Here is an 18952-nt window from a genome sequence, read left to right as displayed (position 1 = left end):
GCCTGAAAAGGTAGGTTTTTAAGTTGCATTTAAAGATTGGTGGGGGTTGGTCAGTAGCATGCAGAATATGGGAGCACGCTAGCAAAAATGAGAAAAGTAAAGAAAATGAAAATGCAAAAAATCTTGTAGGAGAGAATGGGAAGGTTAACAGAATCAGAGTAGAATGTTGTGAGGTTGCAATTAGGGTGGTATCTGAAGATGAGTGCAGTTATATCAAGGGGGAGCCAGACTGCAGACAATTTAGTAGGTACGGGTTAGAATTGAGAATCGTATGTTTTGAGTTACAGAAAACCACTAAAAGAACTGAATGAGAGGGGTAGCATTAGGAAAGTGAAAGAAGATATGGAAATTCCATACAGCAGAATTTAGGATGGGCTGGAGAGGATCCAGGAAATTCATAGACAGACCACAGAGAAGGGTGTTGTGATATAAAGAGGGCATCCATAAGTAGTTGAGTTGTACCATGAGTGAGGAAGGGGGTTATTTGAGAGATGTTTTTAGGTGAAGGTGGTTAGTGTGTCAATGTGAGGTTTGAATGAGAAGAGGTCAATTATTGCAATTAAACAGCTGATATAAGGTGCAGGAGTTATTGGTTAACTTTTATAGTTTATTCAGGTATAACTCCCAATAGGCTCTCATTTTAGAAGGATGATCCCCCTTTGCAAGCCAACTGTTACCTATCTTAGTAATAAATAAGATAAAACTCCGCTGACTTTAGTTATACAATCATGTACAAATTCTGTTGTTCTTAGATTTCCTTGCTAGTATTTTTGAAAAATGAACCATCACCACATTCACTATACTAAGTGAAATGTTTCTTGTAAGGTGATCATTAACTGTGCTAGTGAACAGTGAACTAAATTTGAATAGTAAACCTGACCCAAAGCATGCACTATATTTTCAATGAACCCAAGGAATTTAGAAGGCTTGCACTGGGAGTAGCAAATCAATATTATTTATAACATAATAATGTAGCCTCTATATTATTTCGTATAATAATTAAGTTTGGTAAAACACCAAAGCTAAACCTGCTATATTTCTTTACATTCACTTTAAAGTAAGCCTGTTGTAAGAAAATCTGCCAAAGCTGACTAACACTATTGCCTTTGCAGCACTAGGTCACAGGTTTGAATGTGTTTGCATGGGTTTCCTCCCAAAACACATACAGGTAACTAATTGGCTTCCCCTCATATTTGCCCTTGGACTGAGTTAATGACATATGACTATGGTAGGGACATTGAATTGTGAATCCCTCTGGGGGGGGTGGTTAATGACATGACTATGGACTTTGTAAATAGCTGTGTATTATTTTGGTGTTATATCAGTACAAGTAGATAAAATAAACAAATATGCAGGTCCCTGGCTGTCATGCCAGTCCAATGGCTTTGAAATTTCTGAGTCTTCGACTTGGGACAAGCACACTGATTGGGACTTGTTACATGCTTGCTTCAAATCAGCAACAGTTCGGGGAAGTCACAGCATATCAGACAATCAATTTACAAACGGATGCCAGCAAATGAAGTCTCTTTATTTCTTTCAGAAAAATTGGCTGTTTGTTTTTTTTTTGCCCTTGCAGAATAGGCTCACCTAACATTTGCTCACCTTTTCCCTCTCTCCTGTTCCAAGACCAGATAAAAATAGTATTCTACAAACTCCAAAATAGATTGCTGGAGCTTATACAAGAGTATGGGCCCAGTACAGTGTTGGACCAATCACAAGGCAGCAGTGATACCTCACGTGAGGCGGGAGTGAGTCACATGCTAAAGCGGGGTAAAGTATTAACACTTTTGGGCAACAGTAAAGGTAATTTCAAGTACTATGCCTACAGACTAAATACCATGCAATTGGTTGTTAGAACTTTAACTGATTGTGTTTTAATGTGTTTAAAGTTCAAAAGAGAATATGTACAGTATGAGGAATGGTTGCCCAAACTAGTTTATGTTTACTTTAGATAAAGATCTACCTACAAAACATTGTCATCAGTTAAAAGGAGCACATTTAGGCAGAATGAGGGAACACAATAAATGTTGGAGGAGCATTAAATAAAGCTGCTATTTCGCCCTGAATGAGTAAAGTGAAGAATCCCTATAGACAGAATAAAACACATTAAAATGCATGTAAACTCATTTATATACATAGAAATGCTCTGAAAACATACATAAATATACATAATAAAAAGAGACAGAAAAAACTCTCTTTCACAGATTCTACCGCTCCTGTATGAATAAGTCCTAACATGCTAAAAATCTCTATGATCATTTAGCAACTGTTCCTTTTTAATCAAAAGAGAAGGAAACAGTCTGTTCACCTCCATTAGCAGCATGGTGCCAAGGAGCAAGTCAGGAAATTCTTGGCATAACCTGTAGTAGTCTCAATGATGCAGGGCAACCTTTCACTGCCCATCACTTAAAATGGGAAGTGCCACCCTTATACTGAGTTTTTAAATGTTTATTGGTTTCTAAAAATCTGCTGCCAACTGGTTAATTGTGATGATAGGCACCGTCTCCTGTAATAGAGAAAGGGGGCTTTGATTACAGCATCTTCTGTCGTCTCGGCCTGCTGGAGAGATTCATTCCAGATGGCTGCAACCTTTAATCTTGAGAAACAACTGTGCAGATTTAAGTTACATTGAAGACCAATGAAGATTAAACAAGTGTGCTATAAATATCGTCTATGGTTGTTTCCTAGGCAAAGAAACAATAGCCTGAGTCTTCCCATACCTATGAGTTCACATAGACATGTGTAATTGTTTCTGCTGGAGCCTCGGAATTCAGAAGCAGTCAAGGCATGAATTAAATATCCTCTTTGCAGATGTTTAGAGTTTCCTACAAAACCAGTGCTGCTCTCTATATGGAATAGGGCAGGAACTTGATTTCTTTCAGACCCATCAAGCCGCTCTGGTACAATACCATCAGTATGACAATACCATCAGCCTATTGGCTACCCAGATGTTGGTATTTTGGTCCTTAATGCCACTTCTGTTCTAATAAATCTCCGGGCAACAAACTGATAGCTGAAAGCAAGAAATTTTACATGGTTAGGTGAAAAAGATTGATAGTTCATGATTTTCTGCCTCTGACAACCAGAAATAAGCAGGACGGTTTTGGCAAAATCACAAAGTAGTTTTCACTTTTTCAGAAATTCATAGTTTAGTTTATTGAGTTGTTAGGTCATAACATTGATTTGACCTCACCAATGACAAAAAATCGTCCGGTTAGCTCCAACAAGGAAATAATTTCTTCCTGATCCCCTTCTGTAATTCTCATTTAAAGCTCATTAAACCCAACCAAAAAAACACCTTAATTTTGCTTTATGCATTGAGTCTGACAATTGCATTTCATAAAAATGGCAACATTTTGATAAAATCTGCGCATTTTCCCAAAGATTTGGTGGAAATGGAAATGAAAATGAAAATTTCGCCTATTGCTGCGTATGACTCCTGTAGTTTTGGCCTAGACGTAGGCAAAACAAAAACCAATATGTTCTGGTCGCCAGCTTTATCACAAATTCCTTCTGAAAACCTAAAGACAGCTGGGACAAATCTTTGACTCAAAATATTGCTAGGTACTTATTATTTTTGATAAATACTAGTAGCAAGAAAAATATGTGTATAAAATCAGGTCAGAATATAGAGTCAAGCCATTTCTTCACTTGGACCAAAGTTTACATCCATGTGTTGTATTAAAAACTTTAGACTGACAACTAGATGGAGCTCTAATAATTTTAAAAATGGAGCTAATTGATAATAATGAGCATTATTATTTATTGTAAGTGTGAATTATAGTTGTATATCTAATTTTATTACTTTATTATGTTTTGGTGATGAAGTACATTCATTGATATTTGTTTACACATAATTTGTAGATCTCAATTTGCTTCCTAAAGAAGTACACTGAAGTCTACGGAATGTGTTGTCAAAACAATAGTTGAGACTTGTTTTATAATATTCTTAAAATTTTTTAATTGAATGTCAAAATCTGGGTAAATAAATTATCATTCTATTAGAAAATCCCATAGATTATTGGTACATTGGCCCTAATTTATTAAAGCTCTCCAAGACTGGAGAGGATACAACTTTATCAGTGAACCTAGGTGATTCAAAAAAATCGGGAATGAATCTGGTCCAGTATTGAAAACACTTGCTAACAAATGATATATGTTATTTGAACTAGATGGAGCTCAATATTTAACATGCAACATCATGCAACCCGCCTGCTTATCAACAGCTGAAATAGGATATCAGCCACACAAATGGCTCTATTTCTAAAACAGAGAATCTGACATTCCCTCAAACACATTCCCTGGTGGAAATCAATTCAATCCACCAATCTACCATTGAAACACATGGATCTGGAACATTCCCACCAGGCAATTTTTGAGAGAATGTCAGATTCCCTGGTTTGTAAATAGAGCCCGAGGAGAGCATGAGGTTAAATCAGTAATAGGGACTGATAGTATGACTGACAATTATAGATGATAAACTTTATGATTGCCAAGTTAGAGACATTACAGTACAATGATCGATCACTGATCCCTGCCAAAAAAATGACACCCTTTCATTAATGTTGTATTATGAGAGTGTAGATCAGAAAGAAAAGGAGAAATCTGATCACCATGTGATTTTACCAATTTTTGATGAGTTGGCCCATTAAACTTGGATTATGAGACGGGGCTGTCAAGTACATCCACTGTATCACACTGCAAAACTGAAACCATAACTTGTATGAGATTAGTACCGGTAATTATACCCGGCAATTTGTTTACATATACAATGATTTGACATAGTACATAGCAAGTCATCACATCAGCACTATGGAGTATTGTAAATTCTACATTTGGTTTTAAAAAACAAGATATCACAGAAGTATTCAATAGAGTGTTTATTCTCAAGCACAACCAATCAATTCACTCTACTAAAAACAGATCAGTACATGGTGAATTTTAAGTGAATAATGAAAATGAAGACTACTTTGGATTCTGTGTATACAGTTAACTTCTATCCCTGTAATGCCTAAAGGAAAAATAATGTCACGGCACAACCGTTCCAGTTTCTCATCTATCCTGGCTATCCAGAAGCCCAATATTCCAGGGGTCCTGCAAAGTCTTTAACAAGGTGCTGCAAATAGTTTTTAGGGAACAAGAAAACCATGAGGTCAGAGAACCCACACCAAACATTAAGGCTCATCTTCCCAGGATCTGACTACGACTAAGTGAAATCTGACCTTTATTATGGCTTACTGAGCTTTGCAAATCATTGTTGCTCTTTGCACAGCCTTACTTAATAAACCCGAGAGAGTATGTAATAGCCATAGCAGAGACCTGTGCTGTCACTCATGGGGCCTATTAATAAGATAATGCAAAGAGCAACGTAGTGGCATATACCAATTAGTTTCCACATTTAATCTGTTCAGCCAATTATTGTAAACTGGATATAAAATGCCATTTCATGCAATTGTGAATTATTTAAAAACATTTTCAGATTTCAACATACAAGGGAGCTCTTTTAATCACAAAATTAACTGGACAGCAATAAAAAATTGGTTAGCAGACAGGACAGTTTGCATATATGAGGGTACTACACTTCATACCTTGTCCTATTTAAACTGACCATTGTTTTCCCAGCTTCTACAAGAGCCCTGTATATGTTACAAGTAAATTACCATTCTATATTCAAACTGATATAAAAAATATAAGTACATCGTACTTTACGAAAAGAAAGCCAGAGGAAGAGATTCTATTAAAACACAATGATTACGGTATAACAATGTGTTCTGTTTTATGTTTACATCTGTCCGTGTAATCCAAATGGGACTCGGAGACCGATTTGGCCCAAAGCTAGATGTTATGTCTTCGGTGTTAATTTAATATGGATAAGACATTCTCACTTAACTGTGTCCCTCATCTGCTATATTGTTTATCGGAAAACAAGATATCTAGCGAGGAAAGGGGTTTTCCTTAGCAAATGGCAGAGTCTATTGGTAATGCTGATTATATCCATTCTGTGAAACTTTTTACCAATACACTGAAGAAATTAAAGCCACACTAATGCTTCATTACTTCATTTTTGTGTAGTGCAGGGAACACAGTTTTAACGTGATGTAAGAGGGTGAGTTGGGGTTTGTGCTTGCCGCTAAGGACCTGAGCCATAAAAAATGTTTTTGGGCTTATTGGGTAAAGAAAGGACATAGTATGTTGGGTATTACTGGAAGAGAATTCCCATGATTTAGAAAAGGCGATGATCCTTCATTGAATATATATGTTTGCCATTAGCCAGCAACATTAAAACTAGCTGGTCAGTTCACAGTCATCTCAAGGACAGGAGGATCTTTTCACTCCTACCATTCTTGGAAAAAGTGTTGGTTTATGGGCAAACTCTCCAGAACCTCCCTAAGAGTAAAGGTCCTGAAAAATTATAGTGTAATGTATTGAGATTTCTGCTGGCACCACAAATTTGGATGTGATGTCAGCCACCCCAGCAGACTCAGCAGTGTTTCTCAACTAGGGTTCCCCAGAGGTTGCTAGGGGTTCCCTAGGCAAAAGGCAATCTGTGACTCTCAGGATATTTATACTGGCACCAATGATCCTTTTGCCTATTTATGAGGGGTACATGCTTCCTACTGGCCAGCAATGCAAGAGGCATTCTACCCACTGACCATCACACTAATATGCTGTGATCATTGGATATAGTAATGATGTCAGGGGTTCCCTAAAGACCTAAATGTTATTTCAAGGGTTGCCCTGGTGAGGAAAGGCTTTTTTAAAGTATTTTCCTTCATTTCTCTTCTGGCAGCTACATAAAATGTTATGTATTAAACCAAGTGGTGCAGAAGCTGCCAGCATGGTCATTCTGATTTTAAAAAAAAGGCCATGATATGCAAGAAAGGAAACTTTTTTAACAGGCTTAGAGGCACATTGCAAGTCAACACTGCATACAGCAGCTTACACTATTTTTTGTTCTGAAGCTGAGTACTAAACAAGATCAAGGGATCAAGTCCAACAATGTTCTGCTGCCCTGTCTGTGCGGTTCAGACCGATTTACTTTTATCAGGTTTCATCTATTCTCCATAAACGTACTGGGGAGCTGCATGATTGGTGAGACGTAGAGGGGCTGCAGGGACAGCAGGGTAGCAGGGGATGACTAAGATCAATAGACTCTGTGCCTAGATGTTGATGAGTGCTATACTATGGAGGGAGAAGGTGGGTTAGATTCAGGTATGGAGGGATTGGGCTACTCAATTTAAAATATAGTTATTCTTTAATGTATACTTCAGTTGCACTCAGTGGTAACATTTTAGTCCTGGTGTTTTGGTGTTGGTAGCCTGGTTTGTACGGAAGCCAACATTTTGGTTGCTCCTTATGTCTTGGGGTAAATCTGTTTATGTAAATTCATGAATCAGCCTAATTTTCACACAAATGTTCTCAACTCACTTTATGAAAATCACCTACCTATCCCTACTTGTAACCCTCAAATAATCCTATGAAATTAATGTAACCCCTTTATGCATACTCACTACTCATGCCGTGTGATCCTCTACAGAAAAGACTTTTCTTACGCTTTACAATAGACAATGACAACAAAATACTAAATACTTCCTTGGTGCAAAAAAAAAAAAAAGTTTTCAATCGTAATGCATGTGGCCCAGAATATGTGGTATGCGTGAAGAATGTTCAAGTTCACTCGTATACAACGGTTTAGTGCCAAAAATAATTGTATCAAACTGCTAAGTTTTTTAAAATGCAAAAACAACATACCAACGTGGCATAATCAGCTCATGCAAAACCCCACACAATCACAGTACTGGTTAACCAGGATTTAAAACTGGCAAATTTAAAAACTGTTTATTCTTTAGAGTTTTGGTCAATGTTATTTTTGTAAGTTCGTGCTTTTAAAAAGATTTTTGTTTTTACTTTATGAATGATAATTTTATTTTACAGATAACCATTTGAAGGAGAACTAAAGTTCGGCTTTTAGGAATCCACGATCAGACAGGTCATTATTGCAGAAAGGGGCAGACAATTGTCATACAGGAACAGAAGAAAGAACAAAAATGTCCGCATCCTATCTGGGATGCGGCACACAGAAGTTCAATCTGCACATTGTACAAAGAGAACTTGTATAAAATAATCCTCAGATGGTATCATACACCAACGGTGCTTCACCGCCTCTTCCCTAACGTAGACCCTGTCTGCTGGAGATGTGGCACCCTTAATAAATGTTCCATCCCTGTTTTCAGTGACACATTGGCCCTGATTTATTAAAGCTCTCCAAGGCTGGAGAAGAAACACTGTCATCAGTGAAGCTTGGTGATCCAGCAAAACTGGAGCAAATATTTTTACTCCTGGACCAGATCCATTCCAGGTTTGCTGGATCACCCAGGTTCACTGATTGAAGTGTACCTTCTGCAGCCTTGGAGAGCTTTAATAAATCAGGCCTAATACGTTTAAAAGAAAGTTGTATGTTTTGCTCCCTCTTTTTTAGCTAACTCAGTGTGAACTTAAAATTAATTAGGGGCAATTTCAGACTTTTGTTGTACCGCATTCTCAATCATGCTCCTAACAGCTCCCATTCATCTGAATGAGAGTGGTTGGAAACTTTGATTTAGGAACTTATTTTTCATGCATGTGCTTGCAGTGTGATTCCTGTGACAAGTTGCTTCTGGTTGTATGACTGCTTTTCCTCCTCTTGAAAAAGAACTGCACCACAAACTCAATTCTTGCAAATGTTCACAGCTCCCACGCTTCATAGCATATTCAGTAGAATGAATGTATATCTATTTCTGTCACTTCAACGTGACTTCAGGTATACACAACAAGTTGGCCACCAGGTCACTGCTTGACAAGCCTATAAGATATTCTTTACCCTACTACACCCCTTACAACAGCATATTGTGGTTCCAAACGAATCAAGGGCATCATTATGTTTGGCTATAGGTTGTGTGGATTAAAAAAAAATAATATGATAAATACATTTGGCATCGTGTACTCAGAGCCTCAGACACCTCTTAAAATGGGGAGTGTTTGATAATTGAATATATGAAATTGGAAAACACCAGCTGTAGGGATTCAAATTGTGCTTCACTTTACCCAGCCCACATTCTACTCTGCAAAAGGAAGGTAAAATAAAGCATATGATTTACAAAAATGTCACTTCTTCCCATGTCTACTACAGCTTTATAGGATGAAAGCGATACTTCTATACCACATGTCCAGAATTCCTTGTAAGTTATATTCTGCCTGTAACTGTGCCAAGACGCCGTGTAAGCCGAGCCCAGAGTTACCGCAATAAAAGAATATAACTCTATCCCGTATATGAATAATTTGAATTGAAAGACCTTAAGGAGACATTTAGTTTGATTCAATTTATTTTGATGTTCCATTTTGTCATACAGTGGCTTGGCTGTTGGCTTTTTGTTTTTTTTTTCTGCTCAGCTACTTTTAATCAAGATAATTCAATGAGACTAGTAATAAAGGGACCCATTCTATTATACTATTGGACTAACAATTAAAATAATTAAAATTTACATAGTAAAGAGGTTGCTTTAAGATCTGAATATATTTATTTATTAAAAAGCTGTATTTTAAGTTTTGTAGGTAATATATCTATAGTCATCTGTAAAGATCTGTAATTATTCTCCCAAAAATTTAAAAAACACAAATAATCTATACAAAGATATATATATATATATATATATATATATATATATATATATATATATATAGAGAGAGAGAGAGAGAGAGAGAGAGAGAGTGCTTTTTTTTGTAAGAAAGAAGGTGCCGAAACTCACATCTTGTTAATCCTGTGAGTTCAGTGATAAAATAAAATATAAACATATATACTCAAATATAAGCCCATCCAAATACAAACCAGGGTACCTACTTTTATCTGAAAACAGAAAAACCACACTGGTACACATATAGACACATATAACATGTGGCTTTCACTTCTAACAATAAAAACAGTAAATAACAGAAATGCCACTAATATAATTGCAAACAAATATCCAAAAAAACAAAAAAAAAACATGGACTCAGAATGTTTGTCTTTCTTATTTGGAACTTTTAAGTTGGTTATGATGGGTCACATGCCCAGAGGGCAACAGTTTGTTCAATATTTTGCCACCTAGTATCCTACGTATTAACTGACATTATTTTTCTAATGACATTCTAGGTTAACAACTTTTGGTTTATACTTGAGTATATATATATATTACATATATATATATATATATATATATATGTATATATTAAGAGAGAGAGAGAGCTCTTTAGCATGATATGAACTTTACTTGATTTTGGCGAACTTCAACAACTATCACAACAATAATTTACACAAATAAAATACATTTGATCAAAACATCAACATTTTGCAAAAATCTAAACTCTCTGTTTTTCTTGTTAAAGTGAGTTATAGAGTATTTAGAGTGACAATTTTTCAATGACAACTCACATTGGTCACACACCAGCATGTTGCAGTAATTTATAGTAAAACATATGTTAGTGCAAAAGGCAGTAATGAATTACATGCAGTTGAGGTTCCACTCATTTATATTGCATCCCTACACCGTGGCCTTTTAGGTAGTGTGCATCTGATTCCTTTTAGATTGCAAGCTTTACTGGACAAAGTACTGTTATCCTCTATTTTTTACTTGCCAATTGTGTTAATTTGTCATCTTCAACCCCTATTTATTTTACACTGCTGCATGATAGGTTGGTACTTAAAAAACAAGTTAATAATATTAATTCTGAATATACAAGGTCAGGAGTCCATTCTAACAGAATTTGATTCTGCCTTGGGAGTTCTCTTCCTGCCTAATGGCCTGTTATAATGGCCGGTTGGTAGCACGATTCAGTTCAGCACTTTATAGTGTTGCCCTGGTTAGCCACTTACTTCGGATGAATCTTGTTATTGCTCCTCAAATTTGTTACAAGAAGCTGGGATTATACATGACAGACATTAAATGTGGAAGCCAGGCGTAGCTGACATTCAAGAGGCTTCCTCTTTGCAGTTTATGATCCATACATAATTAAACTTCCCATTACAAATATTATTTAGTTTTTCCAAACTGTTAACCGCATTGACATTACTTTTCTGCCCTGTATGGAAAATGGTCAGGTTCATTTCTTGATGTAAGGATGTGACTTTCTCTATACTCAAACAAACCTCTATCCAAAATGGTTCAGTGGGGTCCATTATTAGTTGTCTGTGATCATGTGTGACTCATGTGTGTTGTACCTAGAAACAGAATCTCTCTCCTGTGTGATTGTTCTGTTCTACTATTGCTTTCAAGATGCTGATTGAATTCGCTGTCTCCTTTTAACATTCCATCATCAACATGTGTATATTTTATATCACAGTGTTTAGCTTTATTGGGGATTTTACAAGCCCTCATTCCCTTGTTGTCGCTCCTCTTTATATTGTTTTTCATTATGTCTTTTCCAGTTTACATCACCGCCAGATCTGCTGCCCTGTTTTATTTCCTTGGGGGCCCAAAATCAACAATCTATCCACTCTGTATTCAAGTGTAAATGTATACTTTCATAACGCTAAGGCAACCACTTGGAACTGGGTCACACTGAGCGAAAAACTGAGACGCCACCAGCACATCACAAATTGTTTACTGTGAGAGCTGACTCTGGTTTGATTCTTGTTTATTTTTACATTTCTGTTTTCTATGTTATATGAAGAGCTACATTTCGAAGGAACAATTCACAATAGAGAGAGAGAGGAGAGGTGGTTTAATGTTTCCTGATGCATAGAGAGCCTTTAGACATCTTATAACATTCTATGCAGGTCCTTTATTCTGAATGTGGCCACAAGACAGGGAAAAAAGGAACATTTAAAGACATGGTGCTGCCTTCGTACCTTGTTTTCTTGGGCACTGGATCATGAATGCCATTATGGTTACTACAACCCTGGGTAATTATGGTTAAACTTACCAGTTTTGTTTACTACTTGTTTGGCAATCATTCTTAACAATAACCAAATTCATTCAATTTACTGTATGCTGCCCACTATGTATATGGTAGTTGGTCAGGATCCAAGTTCCTATTGTGAATAGCAGGCAGGGCTCCCTTTGGTAAGTGGCTGGATGACGCAATGGTAACCACAATCTCTACCTAATCTACCTAGAAGCACACCTAACTTTATCTTTAGCACTGGGTATAATTTAAGAGTTTCCATTGAGTAGATCACAACTATATCTCTTTCTCTACTCAACTTCCATATCAGACTGCCTTTCCATGTGGCCAGCTTCAGATTGCCATAACTGAAGTCTGTCCTTTCACAACCTCATGTACCTAAAAAGCAAAGTCCCGTTTGGTTAGATGAACTTTTACTTGGATGGTTTTTCTAGTCCCAGTCTAGATTAAAAATTGAAACAACAATTGTGCTTGTCTTGATGATGGAAAAAAAATCTCTACAGCCAGTAAGTACAATGGGAAAATCTTTCTCTTTGTCTCAGCTGCCTAAAAGCCCAAACCTAGTGTTCCTAATAGTAAATCCGACCCTATGTTCCAGTCTCTGTTCTTCAACTGTCATCATAAATATATTCTACCATCCTACACTGTGGCTCCTTTTCACATTATTAATTTCTCAAGGCTTGGGCCCAACTCCACTTAATAAAGGCACTGGAGCAAAGAAATATAGGAGTTACAATTCTACCAGTTGTGTGGTCTTCCACTTGTCCATATTAATACCTATAATTCATGACCACTCCAAGTACACAATGATGTGGAGGGCCTGTCTACATTCTTGGCACAAAAACAAGATATTTTTGGTTACCCCTCTGCGTTCCATCCACCTGAATAAAATGATGGTATATTTTAGGATTAGCAAGCCAAACAATACAGCTAACTGTACATTTCCTAAGAAATGTTTTTAAAGAATCTTTCTAATTCCATTAGTTTACACCTGCTTCTGACACCACTGCTTTCCAACTGTGAAGATACCTGAAAATAGCTATCAAGACTCATCAAGGAATAAAAACACAATTGAATTTAAATAGTGTGTGTCACAGTCCAGTCATCAGCAGCAGATGGGGTGACGCCAGGGCTATAGATTGCTCTGCAGAAGCTCTCAGTAATGTGTAGAACAGAATCTAGCTATTTTGCTGAGTAACTGTAAAGCCTAAGGCATAGATGGAAGAAATGGTTTCTTAATGGGGTGAGGGGAGATTAGGAATTAAATTTAAGGTTATAAAACCAGCTGGATGTTAAAATGGCATTTAAAGTTGAAAAAATAAGAAGAACAGATAACCTGCCAACCATGAATATTTTGACGACATACTCCTAAAATTCAAACCCTAAAGGTACAGGGTGGTATAAACAGGGGATTTATTTCTTAGCAAATATAGCCGACCCCCCAGGTCATCAAATACATTCCAAGCACATTAGAAAAGCCTCTGCTACAGCTCATCAACATACCTGCCAGTATTCTCAGGGTAAATGTTCAAGGTTTTCTGCATCAGAGTTCTTTTAAATCCATTTAATAAGTTTTTAATCCTTTTGCTTTTTATAAACAATAATATTGACAGTCTTTATATTGCACTATCAATCTTTTTAGTGTTGCTTTTTTACTACTTCACGCACAACTCAGAATGAGAGTAAACATGTACTGCAAACTATATTTATTATCCTTAATGTTAGTGGAAAGAACTAACAGACAAAACTGAATGGATTCAATAGTTAAGAATAGCAGGAAGCTAATTGTAATTGGGTTATGCAATTGAGTGACCTACACTCTACAGCCCAAAAACGCCCCAACAAGCCCCACGTCAGCTAGATTACGTACCTGTCGAAAATTCTCTTCCACATCAAACTCAAGTCCTGAAAAAGGAGATATATTTATAATCCATAAAACACACTTGACTTTTAACTAATGAACTAACCCCAACTTGGTGAGATTTACCATCTCATTTTGTCCTGGTGACCATTGTACCAAGGCAGAAAATAAGAGAAAGTTTAAATTTCACATTAGGTGATAAAGTGGACAAAAACATATTTGCGATTGAACCACACAAGTTGTTGGGTGGGACAAAACAGTTGTTGGGGGTATTTTTAAGTTTGTTGCATTCACTGCATTCTGAGAAAAGGTAGCAGGCACCATATGGTGAAATGCTGCGTGTTCCAGCACCAAGAACTGCTTCATCGGGTGTCATGGGGTTGAGTTCTATATCAATGCCCTCTCCAGATGCAGGACAGCTACAGACCTGCTATTGGTGCTGGTGGTCGTTGGTAAGTGAAATTCAATCCCATAGGCACTGGAGGCATGGTGGCAAGGAATGTCTTCTGTGCATCACCATGTGTGTGCCCCCATTCTAAATATGGCCCTTAGCCACTCTCAACCTCCTAACCTCACATTACTCCCAATCTCTCTTAGTTCCTCCTATAACCTCCCAGAGTGCTCCACAACCTTCTGCAGTTTTTTCATAGTGTTCCTTTGCCTGATGCATAGTCTACACTTCCCCTGAGTGCCTCCAACCCCCTGATGTGCCCCAAAGCTGCCCCTCAGATTCACCTAAAGCTTACATTTGCCACAGTGCCCCATTCAGAGCCCCATAAAATATAAGTTGAAGGATGGTTTCCCCTTCATTGACCACTAATAATTGAGCATTTTTTCATTTACTGACTACTGAATTTTTGTTCCTTCACTGAAAGATATAATAAAAAGGAGTACAATATCCTGGTTCTGTACAACATGTTGCACATTACAAATTGAAGATCACTGCACTTTGTACATCATTCTTGGTGACACATACTATAGGCCACTGAATATGGTCCCCTATTCATGTGCCACAATGCCCGTCTTTTCCAAGAAAATATTCACAGTTGCTCTTAAGCCCTTGTGTGTGGTAAATAAGCTGAATGTGTTCTGTAGTGACCTTCACATAAATCAGTGTCTTATGTTGGCCTTGGTTCAATGCAAACATAAATGCATATCCTGGTGAAAATAAAAACATCAATGTTATACTCCTTCAATGCCAAGGTGCTCCAAGATATTTCTATTTAATCCATATAAAACCTTTGTTTACCATCCCGTACTTTAGTAACAGCTTTATTGTGATGCACCTGAATAGTATCTAGTAAAATGCTGAGCATTCTACATCACACATATTTTCATCCAGTTGGCATCTGGATTTTTGTAGCCGTGTCATTTTTCTAAGATGCTGACACAAATTTCCTACCGGAAAGCAGGAACAGCACCAGTAGAAAGACATCTAAAGCCCTGCAGCTAACATTGTAACCAGTGGCCTGTGTACTTAAATGCCTACGTAGACATCTAGTGCTGTGATATTGTGGAGCAATTTTGCGGAACCAGCAGTAATTTTAGAAGCATCTTGAGCTATGAGGCATGTGTTGATGTTTTGTGGGCTCACTCATGGCTTTTTATTGCAAAACCTAACGGTTGCAGAACATCTATTGTTGTTGAACTATATGTAGTTGCAGATAAATATCCAATCCTTGAAGGTTTTACATGACCCTCCAAAAATTTGCAAAAACAATACACCAAGTGGGTCACCATTTGATCCAAACAAACTGCATCTTCATAATCTTTACAATATTTTATATTAAATAGACTGCCACTTATCAAACCCTAACAAAGAAAGTGGTGTCATCTTTGTGTCGGTTGGCCTGTGTGTTGTCCCCCATATCCCAAAGAAAAGATCTGCATATAACTGTGAATAATCTCTATATTGGGCATGCAGTTGTTACCAAAGACATTTTGATTATTTGAATGGGTTTGCAGCTTCTTTGTTACAAATTCACTGCCAGAAGGCAGATCACATATATAGGGAACAAATGACCTGAAATTTGGCAAACACAGAAAAATGCCAACTCTAGGTGGTGTATGCTGTTTGAAGTTACACAAAATGAATAAAAATTGAAAAACACACAGAAAATAGGTTGTACCCCTTAAATGTCCCCCATAATCATTATATTTGATTAAAATGTGACTTTAAATGGTTTCAATGAGTCTCCTAAAATCATGAACCCTTCTTGGAGGTCCGACAATGAGCCATGCAATGCAGCCTTCTGCTTGCTTTTGTGCTTTTTTTATGCAAGAGTTAACCTCTGCAAACAATGAAAAAGATCTCATTAATTACCAGAATAAAAATAGACACACCAGCAAAGATGGAGCCCTGCACCCAGTTTTTGGAAATGCAAAATGGAAATGTGACATTATACAGAAGGCAAATCATAGAATTGAAGAATTGATCTTTTTTGAAATGTAAACAGAAGAAGGGGAATGAGACTGTGTGGTCCCCTAACAGTGACAAAGCAATTAGGATAATATTTCCATTTGAGGATTGTCACTGCTTAGCATATTTCTGGCGGCCAAAGTCATAAGCGACTGTCATCCTGAGAGAGACATTTCAAATCACAGTGACTAAGGTGTCGCAGGGTTTAAGGCGGCAATTGTTAACGGTCTTAGACCAAGGCCTTGAATGTTTGTCACAGATGACACCTCGGCTTTATCTTTATATGTTATCAGCAAAAACTAGAACTAATTTGGGAGATGATTGCACTTATCAGCGTAATGAGGTATTAGGGAAGCTTTTATTACTTGTGTGTCCAATGGGTGTAGTAGGGTACCATGTAGTAGGGTACCACAAAGTTTGTGTGTATCCAAAACTTTTGGAATGACGTAAAGACGTATCAGATACCCTAGCATGATGTTTGTATCTATGCTAAGTAGATCTACCTTCTCTATTTATCCTTGTGACCACAGTACCCGTACAGAAAGTGATGACAAAGTCAACATTTGAGTTTTTCAGATGGTCAAGGGGTAAGTGTAAAGCAGGCGTATGATTGTGTTTGTGTGGAATGTTTAAGATGTTTAAGGTATCTGTTAAACTCTCCCATGTGTCAAATAGGGGAATTTACCCTCAAACCTCTCATATTTTCTGGTTACCTTTTTATTTTTTGAGGTTTCTATTAATTTCATTCTGAAGAGGGCCTCTTTTAGAGTGGGAACTAGTTTGAATCTAATTTGTTTAGTTTTTCTGTCCACATTTGATAAAATTATGGAGAATCTCCATAGTTCTTTGGTAAATTTTAGATTCTCCTAATCCACAAGCCCAACTATTGCTCAGCTTGGTGTCATAAAGAGGAAACATATAACATGTGTGTTTTGACATATCAAACCACTGGAGTCCAAAAATGTTTTATTTGAGTGTGATCCCAGAAATTGTGATTCAGATAAACCAAGTTGGCTGGAAATGAAGGTTCTATGGAAGAGCGGGAAAAGCATTATTATGTAGAATATAACATTGGTCAAGAGTATTTGTATTTATTCTGTAAATGTAACCACTCCAATGTACAAACATTTTTACAAATGAACCTTTTTAAACATGAACACTGACTGATAAGATTATTTAAATAAAGCTGGTCTCTTGTACATATATATCTAAAAAAAACACACAATAAAAAAAAACTACATCCCCTTTAATGTTTAATTTCTTTCTGTTTTCATTTAGGACTATTGTCACAGATTTTTCTTGTTGGTGTGGGGGCGAAATGCATTTGTATGAGATATAAAAATACACCACAAAGACAGCAGCAGCTGTGTTTTTCCAATACCAAATGGAGAATTCAAACAAACAAAAACAGGTGAACTCTTTCATTAAAACACAGATATATGAGAACTTAAAAATGAGAACTGTGGGACTTGTAGCAATATTATTAGCATATGGTGAATTTGTGTTTACTCCTTAGCTAATCAAATAAACAAAGTCAATTTATTTCAAGGCAAATATATTTTTTTAAAATACGTGTACTAATACAAGGAACTTTAGCTTGGCTCATGAAAAAAAAAACCACCCCCAGCCAAGGTTGCCTATTTACCTGTATCTGACAGCTGCACCCTTCTGCAATGTTTACAGCCTGAGGCCACAATCTTCCTTGCTGCTGGCTATACCTGTGAAGAGGGCTGGAGAAAGCCCAATATGAGACTATGAAGACCCACTATCCAGGCACAGCCATCAGAAGAAAGATTCTGACGGCAATATTCACATGAGTTCATCACATCATACGTATACCCCTGACAATGCCATCTTCTATCCAGAAGGAGAGAGTCATTGCTGGTCAGATATCATGCAACATTAACACGTCCTTCCTATACAGGAATGATGGGCTTACACCTTGTTATTTTCTGCTGCCTACAGAAGACTACTGGTATCATCTCTGCCAAGGCAAAGTTACCTAAAAAAAACTCAAGCTTTCTTTTATTTTATTTTTTTAATACTATTGTTGTGTGTATTGTAATATTCACGCCCAAAAACTTTAATATTATAAGGTTCACTTTAAGTTGTTATTTAGTGGCTAATGAACATGCATCTATATAGCTAAATCCTGGTAATTACAAATTGAGATAACACTTATGTATGTATATTAGGATAGATGCCCGCGCTATGCCCACCATTGTTCTGCCAACAGTTCTAGACACAACAAATTTTACACATTTGGACCCTGGAGGCAGGATACCTAAAAAACTGAGAAACAATAAAGAATAAAGTAATTATGCATTATTTAACCCATCAATGCAAATGGTAAAATAAAAAAGATGCATGCTAAAAGTAAACTAAAAAAAAAAAGTCAATTAAATTGAAGCCACTTGACCATCCATAAGAATCTGGCAACCTGGAATACAGAAAAAGTAAAATAGTGGCTTCACAATGGAAAGCATTTTAGCATGAAAGCCGTATCATTTAATGTCTATTTAAGGATTGTGGTGCATATATATTAGTATTTCTTCTGATCTCTCTAGCAGAAATGCACATGGTGAAGTCCAAAATCCACTGAATGCCAAGATAATTGAATTCAGTAAAAACAAAACTTGAATGTGCCAAGAAAAATGTGCTTTAAAGTGAATTATTTTTCAATGGGGTATTTATGTGCGCCTACCTTATTTCATACTTATTACTTAGTTATTGGATTATTGGAGTTTTTTCTA

At 36.8% G+C, this 18952-nt stretch overlaps 1 protein-coding gene across 3 annotated transcripts in view; it reads right to left on the bottom strand.

Moving 5' to 3' along the window:
• SORCS2 (sortilin related VPS10 domain containing receptor 2) overlaps positions 1-18952 on the bottom strand; it is a 515645-nt gene that overhangs the window by 402182 nt on the left and 94511 nt on the right. The gene's annotated exons all lie outside the window — the stretch shown is intronic.

Source organism: Pyxicephalus adspersus, chromosome 3 (assembly GCF_032062135.1).
Source record: "Pyxicephalus adspersus chromosome 3, UCB_Pads_2.0, whole genome shotgun sequence".
NCBI lineage: Eukaryota > Metazoa > Chordata > Amphibia > Anura > Pyxicephalidae > Pyxicephalus > Pyxicephalus adspersus.
This window is presented reverse-complemented; position numbering and strand designations above follow the sequence as displayed.